Below are 14609 nucleotides of genomic sequence, written 5' to 3'. Positions count from 1 at the left end.
ATGTGAGGTTTGCCAGTTATGCAGAACACACTGTTTTGCATAACTGGCGGAGGTCACATCCAACTCGTCAAGAGAAATAATTTCGGTAATTTTGTTGCTGTGTAAATATAAGTGCGCTCCCTGTCAGGAGAGAGTTTTTTCGATTTTGCAACCTTTTAGAAGCTGATGTCCTGACTGGACACGTATCTTTCCTTTTTGTCTGATTACATATCGAAGTTTTTATTTATATATACCACAGACGGAACAACATGAGAAGCACATGGACAAGGGAAGAAATTTACGTTTTAATAGAGATAACGTAGGAATTTTACCCGCGTTCATGTTCGTGAACAAACTGTGTTCATGTTCGTAAAGAAACTGTGTTCATGTTCGATCATACAATGTAGGCTTTCACAGCAGGTATTGTCTTCACTTCTGGGCTGATACGCCGTGGTTGAAGTATAAAACTCTCCCCTGACGTTTCGTCTCCGACTGCGGGAGACATCCTCGGAGGTACAGCGGGAAAGCTTACATTGTACGATCAATGAGGGGACGTTTTTTCCAGTTCTCGTCTAGGGCGGCAAATACCTAGCAACGACCCTCACAATTATCTTTCACATCCCGTGACCAATAAGGGGACGTCTTCACTTAAAGCTTCCGGGCTGATAGGCCATGGTCGAAGTATAAAACTCTCCCCTGACGTTTCGTCTCCGACTGCGGGAGACATCCTCGGAGGTAAACAAACTGTGTAGTTTACGAGCCAAATAAAGTCGAGAACTGCCGCTGGAGAGCGCTGAGAGTGCAAAAGCTCGTTAATCAGCTCGTGCCGCGTGCCAACGGCCCTCATCCGGGTCCGAGTCAACATTAACTGTGTCGACCGTTTAGCCGGCTTTACTGCCGTTTGGCACCTGTCGTGGTAACCATTTGGAGCATCGCTCGACGGAGCACTTTTGATACGTAGGGCTACTTAGGTTGTCAATGTCGCCTTTAAGAGAGAGGAATCGTTAGCGTCAGGATTTCACCCGGAACAAGTCCCGCCCACTCACCCCCGGTATTCCCCGTCTTTGTTCGGCGCCTGGGCGTCGTTTCAGTTGACCCACGTGGTTTACCACGTTCGGCTGCACTCGCTCAGAGTGAATGTTAAACTAATATCTTGCTAGGTCTTAAATTTTGCGACATAGTTAAAAGACACGTTACAAAAAACGTGCACAGTTGGCCTCAGCTGTGCCGGGTGCTTCCACAGCAAACATAGGAGAAAACAATTGTGCACTGAATTCTTTAAATACGAGAACTCAGTATTCAGATGAATAGCCTATGAAGAAACATATTTCTATGTGAGAAAAACTACCCAAAGCTAAAACAGGAAAAATCTACCCTCAAAGAATAATTTGCTCGGAGAGATATGAACAACGGTATACTTGACACTAGAGTTTCAGAACTCAGACAGTATACGCGAAACAGGCATCAGTGTTCACTATAATTCCAGAGGGCATCAAAATTACTTTGTTTTTGCTAGATCGATCCAGGCTGTTTTCGCGTGTTATTCACTGAATAGTTTTGCTGAAAAGTTTTAGGGGTGGAAGAAGAGCTAGCACAGCATGAAGGACGTTTTACAGCTGCAGCATTTATTTCTTCCATAACTGGTCTGTGACAAACATACACATCATCACTATTATTTTTTTAAAATGGTTTGAATGAAATTTACAAAATTAATGAATCTTTTGGTTAAAAATAGACAGGACAAAGAATAACGACAGATTATTTCCCTGAGACGTTTGCAACAGCATATAGTACATTAATCGCACAGAAACAGCCACAATTCTTTATAACCTCGTTTATAATGCGCAGGTATGGCATTGGAAGAATTTACAAGTACAAATTCACCCATTACCCATGCAAATACTAACGAAATATGTCATATAAGCAAATATCGTACTGCTTTCATTAGGTATTTCTACTTTATGGCATTCTTATATTCCTAAATTTTCGTGAGTTACTATGAGGGCCTACATAAACAAAACGACTTTCACTTATTTCTATATAACGTTGATTTAGGACAACAGAGTTAGTCGACTGCATCCGTGGCTTTACTACCGACATGACAGATTCAAGACCATTGTTTTCGCATTGTATGTTTGTTCTGCTGTTACCCTCAAATAAACGTATTATAATAAGTGAATTAGTTAATGAAAATTTGTCCTTATTGCCCTTAAATAACATCGCGTTATTTTTTTGTTTTCTATTGCTGGCGATGCTATCAATTCTCTATAAATATTTTTATTTCTTTGATAATGCAAAAAAAAAGGCTCTGAGCACTATGGGACTCAACTGCTGTGGTTATCAGTCCCCTAGAACTTAGAACTACTTAAACCTAACTAACCTAAGGACATCACACACATCCATGCCCGTGGCAGGATTCGAACCTGCGACCGTAGCGGTCGCTCAGCTCCAGACTGTAGCGCCTAGAACCGCGAGAACACCGCGGCCGGCAATAATGCAAATTCATGCTATATTACCATCCAGAAAAACTTAAATTTCTTATCATTACTGACTCTCATCACAGTGTAACATGTGTTGAACTGTGACGATAACAACTTTGATGTAGCTTCCAGTTTGTGGAACCGGCGACTGTTTAGGGGAGGGCCTTACACTATGGATAGGCGTGGAGGGGGGTGAATGGGCGGGACTTGTTCCGGGTGAAATCCTAGCGCTAAGGGCACGTTTAAGAGAGTGAGTTACGGCTAGGCGCAGCATGTGAGGGAGGTCTCGGCGGAGGAGCAGGTCGCGGGACAGCAGTAGCCACGGCGACGCGGCAGACAGGCAGACAGGTAGCCGGGAGGTCGGGAGCCGCGCTGCAGCTCCCGCACGGCGCCTCTGGACGGCGCGACGTCACGGCTGGACGGCCTCGCGCTCAGGGCACAGGCCAGGCCAAGCTCAGGAGCGGCCGGCGCCAGCCCGCCGTCGTCGCTCACAGGTCGCTCCAGGGTCGCCAACCTCGCCAGCCTCCGGCTCCTGTGGCTACAGCACCAGCGTCTGCCTAGCCTCGTGTGCCTCATTCGTCGTATTACTTGTCAAAAATATATAAAACTTGCGAAAAGTGATTTGAAGAGCAATTCTTCAGTAGTTTTCGTACGATATGCAGATCAGACGATAAATATTGAATAGTAAACGTAGAAACAGCGATAAATTAGGCAGAACTTCTGCTCCAACATCCACTTGCAGGTAATTATTTAAGTCAGGGGAAGAAACAAAGATACGAAGGCATGAAGGAATGAAGATTAGATTAGATTAGTTTCTCGTTCCACAGATCCGTGCTGAGGAGATCCTCGTGGATGTGGAACATATCAATTTTTTTTTTAAGCTGAAATAACAATACTAATAGTATGAATATATACAATACATCATTTGTTTCTATTAAAAAATTCAGCAGTGGGGTAGAAGGAGTTGGCCACTAGTAAGTCTTTCAGGCTCCTTTTAAACTGATCTTTATTTGTAACTAAATTTTTTATGTTTGCTGGCACATTATTGAAGATGAGTGTTCCTGAGTAGTGGACCCCTTTTTGAACTAAAGTAAGTGCTTTTAAGTCCTTGTGCACATCATTTTTGTTCCTGGTATTGTATGTATGAACTGAGCTGTTTGTTGGAAAAAGATGGTTCAAATGGCTCTGAGCACTATGGGACTTAACTTCTGAGGTCTTCAGTCCCCTAGAACTTAGAACTACTTAAACCTAACTAACCTAAGGACATCACACACATCAATGCCCGAGGCAGGATTCGAACCTGCGACCGTAGCGGTCGCGCGGTTCCAGACTGTAGCGCCTAGAACCGCTCGGCCACCCCGGCCGGCGTCGGAAAAAGAGATATATTATTTAGGACAAATTTCATTAAGGAGTAAATATACTGAGAGGCAGTAGTTAGTATACTCAGTTCTTTGAACATGTTTCTACAAGACGTCCGTGAATTTACCCCACAAATAATACGTATTACACGCTTTTGGACTCTGAAAACTTTTGTTTGACTTGAAGAGTTACCCCAAAAATTATACCATATGGCGTTATGGAATGAAAGTAGGCAAAGTATGCAAGCTTTTTCATTTTTATGTCGCCTATGTCTGCTAACACTCGAATTGCAAATACAGATTTGTTAAGGCGTTTCTGCAGTTCTGTGGTGTGCTCCTCCCAACCGAATTTATCATCAATAAGAAGAAGGAAGGAAGATCAGGGCTTAACGCTTCTCGACGACATGACCATTTAAAATGGAGAACAAACTCGTATTGAGGAACGGTATCAAAGATTACTGGCCACGTCGATTTGAAAGGAACCTTCTCAGCGTTTCCCTTCAGCGACTTAGTGAAACGACGGAAAGCCTAAATGTAGTTGGTCAAACGTGGATTTTAATCATCCTACACCTGGACGCTAGTCTAACATCTTACGACTGCGCCCTCCTCTAACAGTAATGTCGCTGGAAAGACAGTGAGCTAAACAGTATTTTACATTATGCAAACTGAAATTCTCGTGCACAGCTGTTAAGTAATAGGATTCTTTTAGACTGTATCCTAGCCTATCTCCAAAAATAGATGGTCATTCAAGGGAAGGGTACGTTACAAGAAAAAGTGATAACTTGCATCGATCAATCCGACCATTATTGTTTGCGCGTCTTCTCTTCGTCCTTATGATTCAATATGTAGGAGTTTTTAGGACTTTTAGCTATAATGTAACAGGATGCCGCCATCAGCCGCATTTGTTATGGCTTTTGTCGCTTACGCTGACTGCTTGTTTACATCTTCCAGCCATCCTCTCCCCCGCTCTGTCTCGAACAGCAGACATTTTTCAAAATTCAGCTTGTCAGCTCGTACAGCTTTATACACTAATCATTCTGTGCTTATATTCAGTACGTATGGCATTATTAATTACATATATACCAGGCGCCAGGTGACCCTCCTAACATCCATCAGGCGTATTTTGACTGGTGTTTCGGCAAACATTTGCAGTGCCGCTTTTGTTACAAATTCTGTTCATAAAGTCTTTCATACGGCGCCCAGTGTCGACACAAAGCGTCGGTTTGTTTTCAGTTACAAACAAAATTATGTTTTAAGCAGAATTTTATCCGCTCATTCCACATGTTAGTCTGGTCACTTTAAAAATTATTTTGTTTGTAACGGGAAACAAACTGAGGCTTTCCGTCGCATGAAATACGCGATGAGTAGTATTTAATTGGGCTGACTGCAGTTACATATTGCGGCTGACAACTCTTAGGAGGGACACTGTACAGGATGCAGTTGGCATAAGTGCAGATATTTTTATAAGTGTTACCTTAATATGTACATACATTCGTGTGTTAGTTGTTTTTTTGTTTGCGTCCAATAGTCTTCCTACAACCACGTCACAAACTCTACGACCAAATGTTCTGTGCACCGCCGCAACTGCACCACTAAGTGCCCTACGCCTGTCAGTATAGACTAACCGTTTTGCGTCCACGCGTCTACACACCTGACCAACTGTCGAGGGAAAAATGAACATTAAGGTCTTTCTTTGCCACATGTACTTCGAGGAGACCCAACTCGCTTTATTTGTTCATGAGACCCAGAAAATATTAGATACAGGCTCCCAGGTAGATGCTATTTTTCTTGACTTCCGGAAGGCGTTCAATACAGTTCCGCACTGTCGCCTGATAAACAAAGTAAGAGCCTACGGAATATCAGACCAGCTGTGTGGCTGAATTGAAGAGTTTTTAGCAAACAGAACACAGCATGTTGTTATCAATGGAGAGACGTCTACAGACGTTAAAGTAACCTCTGGCGTGCCACAGGGGAGTGTTATGGGACCATTGCTTTTCACAATATATATAAATGACCTAGTAGATAGTGTCGAAGGTTCCATGCGGCTTTTCGCGGATGATGCTGTAGTATACAGAGAAGTTACAGCATTAGAAAATTGCAGCGAAATGCAGGAAGATCTGCAGCGGATAGGCACTTGGTGCAACGAGTGGCAACTGACCCTTAACATAGACAAATGTAATGTATTGCGAATACATAGAAGGATCCTTTATTGTATGATTATATGATAGCGGAACAAACACTGGTAGCAGTTACTTCTGTAAAATATCTGGGAGTATGCGTGCGGAACGATTTGAAGTGGAATGATCATATAAAATTAATTGTTGGTAAGGCGGGTACCAGGTTGAGATTCATTGGGAGAGTGCTTAGAAAATGTAGTCCATCAACAAAGGAGGTGGCTTACAAAACACTCGTTCGACCTATACTTGAGTATTGCTCATCAGTGTGGGATCCGTACCAGATCGGTTTGACGGAGGAGATAGAGAAGATCCAAAGAAGAGCGGCGCGTTTCGTCACAGGGTTATTTGGTAACCGTGATAGCGTTACGGAGATGTTTAATAAACTCAAGTGGCAGACTCTGCAAGAGAGGCGCTCTGCATCGCGGTGTAGCTTGCTGTCCAGGTTTCGAGAGGGTGCGTTTCTGGATGAGGTATCGAATATATTGCTTCCCCCTACTTATACCTCCCGAGGAGATCACGAATGTAAAATTAGAGAGATTAGAGTGCGCACGGAGGCTTTCAGACAGTCGTTCTTCCCACGAACCATACGCGACTGGAACAGGAAAGGGAGGTAATGACAGTGGCAGGTAAAGTGCCCTCCGCCACACACCGTTGGGTGGCTTGCGGAGTATAAATGTAGATGTAGATGTAGAAAAACATACGAATTTTAATGGCTGTGATTATTAGTCTGCAAATGATGTAAATACCGATGTAATGTAATTCAGAACAGTGTCCTCAGTCACCAGTAGAATGTCCGCACTTACTTCCGTTACACCCTACGTATATCATACGCATATAAGGGGATGGACCATATATGATCCTGTGTCTGACCAATATAATATAAGAAGGAACTAAAAAAACGGTGTAGATTTCCAGTTTTCATTGCAGATTTACTCCATATGCAGATGTGACAAAGACTGTGTTGGACTAACAGAGGCAGTTTCAAATCGCCATTCGACCACCCTGGTTCAGCTACTTCATTGTTCTCTAAATCGTGTTCCAGGATGACTCCTCCACAAGGTCACGGGGCGTATCCTGCTCTAGTTGAGCAAATCCTTCGTCCTAATAACTCTGACATCGACGGGAAGTTAAATTGGGCCCTTCCTTCTTTTCCTTTTGCTGTTAACTGTTCTACGAGAGTAATCGCACGTATGCGAACGAAAGAAGAGAGATCAGAATTAAACATCTCGTCGACGTCGCGGTCATGGGAGAGATGGACCACTCCTACACGCCTGAAGTAAGCCGGCCGGAGTGGCCGAGCGGTTAAAGGCGCTACAGTCTGGAACCGCACGACCGCTACGGTCGCAGGTTCGAATCCTGCCTCGGGCATGGATGTGTGTGATGTCCTTAGGTTAGTTAGGTTTAAGTAGTTCTAAGTTCTAGGGGACTTATGACCACAGCAGTTGAGTCCCATAGTGCTCAGAGCCATTTGAACCATTTGAACGCCTGAAGTGATGCAGCAACAGCAATTAAAACCTAAATCAGGAGAGTCAGGCGTGGATTTGAATCCTGATCCCCTTGCATGTGATGTCATCGCCCTGACTATTGGCAGCGGCTAGGGAGATTGTACGAACAGTCCATTCTCGGGGCTATCACTGAAGCCCGCCGCATTTAGCCCTTAGATTTTACCTATTTACAGGAAATGTTGTTTTTTGGCGGCAGTTAGGAAGAAAATGCTAAATGTCGGGTAGACATCAGGTAGGAGGTGGAGAAGCGGTACACGGCGACGTGCCGGCGTGTGTCCTGGGGAAGGCCCGTGCTGCTGGCACCAGCTTCCCTCCCCACGCCCACGCACGCTGCGCCGTGGCTGCTGGCTCTCTTCCACCCGACGCCGCAAACTTCCGCGTGCGGGTTTTCACGGTCACCGCCTCGTGCGTACGACGACTTCGAGCCTAGTCCAACTTTAGAGCTGAAAGCACACGTAGACGTCTGCTGCCCTGCTTCCATACGGGACTCATGCGTCTGAGAACCTCTGAGCCATTAAACCCACTGACAACACACGGCCGAGCAATTATACGAATGAAACGGGATCCTCGGAAACTTAGCCAGATGTGACTGGCACTCGGACATAATCGCACCGAAAATTTCTCTGTAGTTGAGTATTTTTTCCCAGTGCTGAAGAATCTGGTCATGGAAAGAAACGCACTACTATAAATGTGTGGCGTAACTGCAAGGAACATTCAGCCTTAGAAAACGTGCAAAGAAACGCAGCCTACGAACGTGCCAAGAGTTTGAAAGAGGCCTTTAATGGAAAATATGTCCTGCAAAAATGGTTCAAATGGCTCGTAGCACTATGGGACTTAACATCTGAGGTCATCAGTCCCCTAGACTTAGAACTACTTAAACCTAACTAACCTAAGGACATCACACACATCCATGCCCGAGGCAGGATTCGAACCTGCGACCGTAGCAGCAGCGCGGTTCCGGTTTGAAGCGCCTACAACCGCTCGGCCACAGCCGCCGGCATGTGTCCTACCTCGAGCAAAGGATGAGCTCTCTAAACCAGACATCCGACATCGTAAAAAGGTTTCAAGTGACGTTTGGAACAGTACGCGTTGAACTGAATAGCATGAAGAGCAATTAGGTCAGAAAGAGATGCAACATCTGTGAAGATAATTTGGCCAGCGACGGGAAGATCACCGAAAGCTATTGTAGGGAGATACTAAATATGAATCTCTTACTCAGTTGCTACTCCTAAACCCTGAAAAATCTGCTGGCGAGCAAGGAATCAGTCTTCGATTAATCTTGATTTTTCAGTGGAACTTTTCATAATACTGATTTTCCACACATCGAAAATCTGAAGAAGCTGCGTTATCGTAAATAAAATTTCTAGGGCGTTGCAAAAAAGTGCATAATTACTAATATGTAATTTTCTGATACGTACGTGATGTTCACAACCTACTGTAACTCGGACGCGTCTGCCCGCTGTGCGTCGTACTAGACGCCGGGTGACCTCACAGCAGGTAACAGAAACTGGATATACCACCACTGACAAGGATGGATTATCCACAAGGCATGAAAAACCGCACCGAGAATATAACGCTGCCAGGACTAAGAATTTATCATCATAAATTGCTTAGATGCAAGAGGATGACTACATCTGTACACTGCTGCGAAATCGTAAATTACTAAATTACAAGCTTATATCTTCTCTTTCATTCATAACTATCGCTTTTTCATCAATTAATAGTTCCAAGATGCATGGTGGTTTCCATTACATGTTAAACTTGTCGTCACCCTATAATCATTTCTCAGGTCGTAGGAAGGCAAACCCATTCCATCACTTGTGGGACTCTGACTGGAAAAGCAGTGTCATGTTGAAGACTAATTAACTTTCAAAGGTACTCGGGTGTATCTAAAATATTATTAACAGTCAAAATATTTACTGAAATGTTTTCGACAAAATTACTGTAACGGCGAGGAGATACGAAACGATACTTGTGGATATATATCACACTCTAGAGAGAAAATAAATCTGTAATGGGACATTGTGTAATTAATTTTTCATTAATAAGGTATTCTATTACGTTCATTATACTAGACATTACATAATGGGAGTTGACAGAAGATAATGGAAACTGTTTCTGCACAATTATATTGTGGTCTGACAAAGACTAGTATTGTATTTTTCGTCTCCTGACTGACATTCAGATGGTTCAAATGGCTCTGAGAACTATGGGACTTAACATCTATGGTCATCAGTCCCCTAGAACTTAGAACTACTTAAACCTAACTAACCTAAGGACATCACACAACACCCAGTCATCACGAGACTGACATTCATCAAGCAATTATATTCTACATTATACGATAATTAGTACAGCGTCTGCACGTAAGAATATCTCCCTTACACTTTTCATAAGACTAATAAAGTAAAATTATGCTCTATATGGGTTGTATACGACAGTGAACCTGCACAACACTGATATACTTTACAGCCAGAAAACGGATAATATCATTCTGCCTTTTGACGTGTAGTCATAAATTTGTGGTGGAGGAACATAATCTACCTTTACGATGGTGCACTGATAACTCCGTTACAGTATATAAATGAAACTTTTTTTCTGCTTCAGTCTTATATTGAGGGATCACAACAAATTTGGCTAAAACTGGTTTTCTCTATAGTGGGTGCCAGGGGTGCAGTGACAAATTTTGCGTCTTCTGATTGACTGCAAACTGAAGTAAAAATTATGGTTGGTGAAGTGTTGTCTGGACGAATGTCGAAAAAACAAAAGTGTCAACTTGATAGGAAATAACTTTTGAGTTCTTGCGCAGGCTGAATAAGAGTGAATAGGAATTGCAGAGGGGACCTGAAACAGTAAGGTAAGAAGTACTCTCCGCCCGCTTGCATTGGTAGTGGAGGCTTTGCGCCACATTTGACGCCAGCGTGACACCCTATTTGGGTCACACTTCCGGCGTAAAAATCACCCGGAAATTTGTCGCATTCACCGTGAGGTCGCGCGCGATTTCACGGATTATGAATTAATTACGCGACTCTGTGGCTTCCCTTCGCTTCCGCGGCACTGCACCAGACGTACTGTAACTAATTTGTAATCATAACCTAATTTCACCTCGGTGCCTGCAGAGCAAATTACGAAATAAACCGTGGACAGCCCGCCGGACGATTTTCTCCGGCTTACAGGGCTCACCTAATCGGAGGATATTCGCAGATTAGTTGGTTACTGATTTTCCAAAGATTAGACATTTCTTTGCCTCGTGGTTAGCGAACATCAGTACATCATGTCCTGATACGGAGGTAATAGATTTGGTAACGAATTAAGCATACAAAATGAAATGGACCGGAGAAGTATTCCGTTGGAGGATTAAAGAATGTGTAAGTTACATGGATCTGTACATATGATTTGAACTTCCACTTCTACTGCTACGAATTTTGTGTTTCCCGTGAAGTCAGAAGGAATTCCTAAATTTTATTGCAGTCACGCAAACTAATCTTTAGTGACACAGAAAAGAATCCAACACTAATCGAGTATTATTACCGTTTATTTTTTGTACAAACATTAGTGTTACGCAATAGAGCTAGAAGAATAACAAACAAAACATTTGAAGCGCTGAATTAAATAATAGAAAATATATAATATCTTTGATAATAGCAAGTTAATAAGATAATAAAGCCAGTACATGGAGTCCAGTGGTAATTACGTCAGAAAACAGCAAAGAGGAACACATCAGTCGTTGCTAGCAGCGAATCGAGTAATTAGAAGACTTTGTAGTATGAGTACCAAGATACTGAGCCACTGACTGCATCATCATCCCTATATTGGAATGTGTAAAAGACGCTTGAATATCGCAGTAAGAAGCAGCATAGGACTACCGCGGTGCTTTTTCGAAAGGTGGTCAGAGTCACTACTCATTTTATTTGAAGGGATGAACGGCATGTTGTGAATCATATCGTCGGTGGTACTCACGTGTTCTAGCTTGCACCTTCTGCTGCTAACAACAGTGTCGACGATCTCCGAAAGACGCCTAATATGACATTAATTTCTCATGAGTCACAGGACTCCGCTCAGCTCGGCACTTTTGTGGGCAGAGACACAGCCATCCCTCTCCCATTAAAGTTCCATTAACTGCTGACTAAACGCCCAGAGGGCCAGTGCGATTCTCTCTCCATAATGGCCTCTCTCGAAACACTCTTGGTTATGTCGCAGTAATGAAAGCAGCGTTTTCCGTAACTGCACACTTCTCCCCAAAGCTCCATCGTTTCACTCGAACAGTGGCAACTGAAGAGCGGGCCATACATATGGGTAATTGTGTATCCTGTCGACAGTTGTTTCAATGGCTACCGTAGTACCTCACTTCCGAAACATGCTGACCGACTCTGCTCAAAGCAGAGACAGCAGATTTCCTTTCTTATTTAACCAAGCTATCCTCAAAGTCATTACTGGGAAAAACGGGTCCCCCTTCTGAAGACACATCTTGATAATTCATCGGTAAATTTCCTTATTTATTCTATCATAACAAAAATTCTAAAAAAATTTAAAAAAACTTTAGACAAGTTCCCTGGCAGTTCGTTCCTTCTTTCGTTATTTTATTTCCAATAAAGCTCCGTCGACGGATGCTGAAACGTACGAAGGATACGAACTAATCAGATATTAAGAGAAACGGCCTTTTTTGTCTTTTGTAAATCTCCCCCCCTCCTGCCCCTCCCCCCCCCCCCCCCCCCGCCCCCCCTCGAGAAAGTGGTTTTCAGTGCCGCTCTCGTTTTGTAAATATTAATTCGTGTTTGAACAATGTGAAGAAAGATTAATGTAAATATGACTACTAGCGCAGGTAGGGCGTGGAATAGATGTTGTCCTAGGGACAAGTATCAGAATGTGCACATCTGCGTCCGAGCCGTATATACACGACAAAGGTCAGCTGGAGACGTCAGCTATGCAGCAAGAGACCGTGGTATGAAGCCATTCCGGTGCCTGGCTGCCAAAAGGATTGCGAGACGAGTTTGCGAATTCTCTCGATTGCGATGAGATGGATTCTGTTTGCGCAGCGCGCGGGGAACTGTACGAGGTTGAGCGAGAAGTGGCGAAATGCGATGGGCCTTGGCATGCATACTTACTTTATCGTCCTCGCGGGGGCAAAAGGCCAATATTCAGCCGCGCTGCGTGACGTCACACATACGGTATCGTACTCCGTTTCAAGCCTCTCGACGAAGCAAAGCGCGGGATATACACTGACGGGGAAAAAAATCGCAACACCGACAAGGAGTTTTGCGACAAAAACGGAAGTTGGTAGCCGCGTTTCAACATCAAATAGACGAAGTCTATTCAGATTTTGCACCAGTCCCATGATGAGGCGACAAAGGGTTTGCTTTAAATACGCGCGGTAACAGTCGTAAGCGTTAGTTACCTTTAAGAATGAAGTTGTTGAGGAGCTGCTAGTCATGAATGCTTTTAAGGTGACAAAGAGGCCTTTATCAACACCTCACTGAGTTTCAACGAGTTCGAGAAATAGTGCTACGAGAAGCTGAATGTTCCTTCTGCGATATTACAGAAAGACTTGGCATAAATGTAGCCACTGTACATGATTGCTGGCAGAGGAGGCCACGACAATGGGCGGTCGCAAGAAGAACGGGCTCTGGATGGCCACGAGGCACTACCAATAGGGAAGACCATCGTTTTCGGCGGATGTCTCTGGCGCATCGTCCTGCATCTGCAGCAGCAGTTTGAGCAGCACTTGGTACCACAGTGACACAACGAACTGTTACAAATCGGTTACTTCAAGGACAGCTCCGATCCAGACGCCCTGTATTGTGCCTTTCCACTGACCCCAAACCACCGCCATTTTTCAACTTCAGTGGTGTCAAGCGAGAGCTCATTGGAGGACAGGGTGGAGGTCTGTTGTGTTTTCTGATGAAAGCTGGTTTTGCCTCGGTGCTAGAGATAGCCGTGTCTTGGTTAGAAGGCCGCTTGAGTGCCTGCAGGCAACTTGTCTGCGTGTAAGACACACTGACCATAACTGGCGTTACGGTCGGTGTTGGGATTTCGTGTGACAGCAGGAGCACTTTTGCGGTTATTCCACACACCCTTACTGCAAATCTGAACTTCAGTCTGGTGATTCCACCTGTTGTGTTGCCTTTCATGTACGGCATCCAAGGGGGGTCTTCCAACAGGATAACGCTCGCCCACATACCGCAGTTGTAACACGACATGCTCTACAGCGTGTCAGCTTGTTGCCTTGGCCTGTTCGATGACCAAATCTGTCCAGTCGACCATATATTGAACTTCATCGGATTACAATTCCGCGCGGTATTAGCCGAGCGGTCTGGGGCGCTTCAGTCATGGACTGAGCGGCTGGTCCCGGCGGAGGTTCGAGTCCTCCCTCGGGCATGGGTGTGTGTGTTTGTCTTTAGGATAATTTAGGTTAAGTAGTGTGTAAGCTTAGGGACTGATGATCTTAGCACTTAAGTCCCATAAGATTTCACACTCATTTGAACATTTTGAACGACAATTCCAGCGTCATCCCAAACAGCATTAACCATACCTGTATTGACCGGCAAGTGCAACAGACACAAATTGACATCCGGCACCTGTAAAACACAATGCATGCCTTTTATATTTGCACTAGCTTATCTCGCGCTTACATTAATCTGTGATCTTGCAGTGTTAACCACTTAAATACGTTACCTGGACATATGTATACCCGAAATTTCGTTACTCAACATTAGTTATTTTTTTGATGCTTCGATTTTTTTATCCCTCAGTGTATTTACAAAGGAGTCGGTTACTCTGCTGTTCTGACTCGTTCCATGTTTTGTCACGCCCCAGGTGCTGCTTTAAAAATAACAGTGTCAGTAATGTGTATTACTACATCTTGGACACAGAAAGACTGGAAACGAAACGAACTGGCGGGTAGTACATGTAGAGTGATATTAGTCAATGTATAAAAGTGACAAAGCAAAGGTGATGCTGTTGCGCCAAGTGAAAGACCGCGCGCCGTCCGCGGTGGTCTAGCGGTTCTAGGCGCGCAGTCCGGAACCGTGCGACTGCTACGGTCGCAGGTTCGAATCCTGCCTCGGGCATGCGTGTGTGTGATGTCCTTAGGTTAGTTAGGTTTAAGTAGTT

The 14609-nt window shown here is 44.2% G+C and overlaps 1 protein-coding gene across 1 annotated transcript in view; it reads left to right on the top strand.

The window, feature by feature from the left end:
• Nucleotides 1-14609, top strand: part of LOC126481741 (puratrophin-1-like) — a 728422-nt gene that overhangs the window by 656759 nt on the left and 57054 nt on the right. The window lies entirely within an intron of this gene.

Source organism: Schistocerca serialis, chromosome 5 (genome assembly GCF_023864345.2).
Source record: "Schistocerca serialis cubense isolate TAMUIC-IGC-003099 chromosome 5, iqSchSeri2.2, whole genome shotgun sequence".
In the NCBI taxonomy this organism is placed as follows: domain Eukaryota; kingdom Metazoa; phylum Arthropoda; class Insecta; order Orthoptera; family Acrididae; genus Schistocerca; species Schistocerca serialis.
Note: the sequence above shows the minus strand (reverse complement) of the source record. Positions and strands in the feature narration are given on the sequence as shown.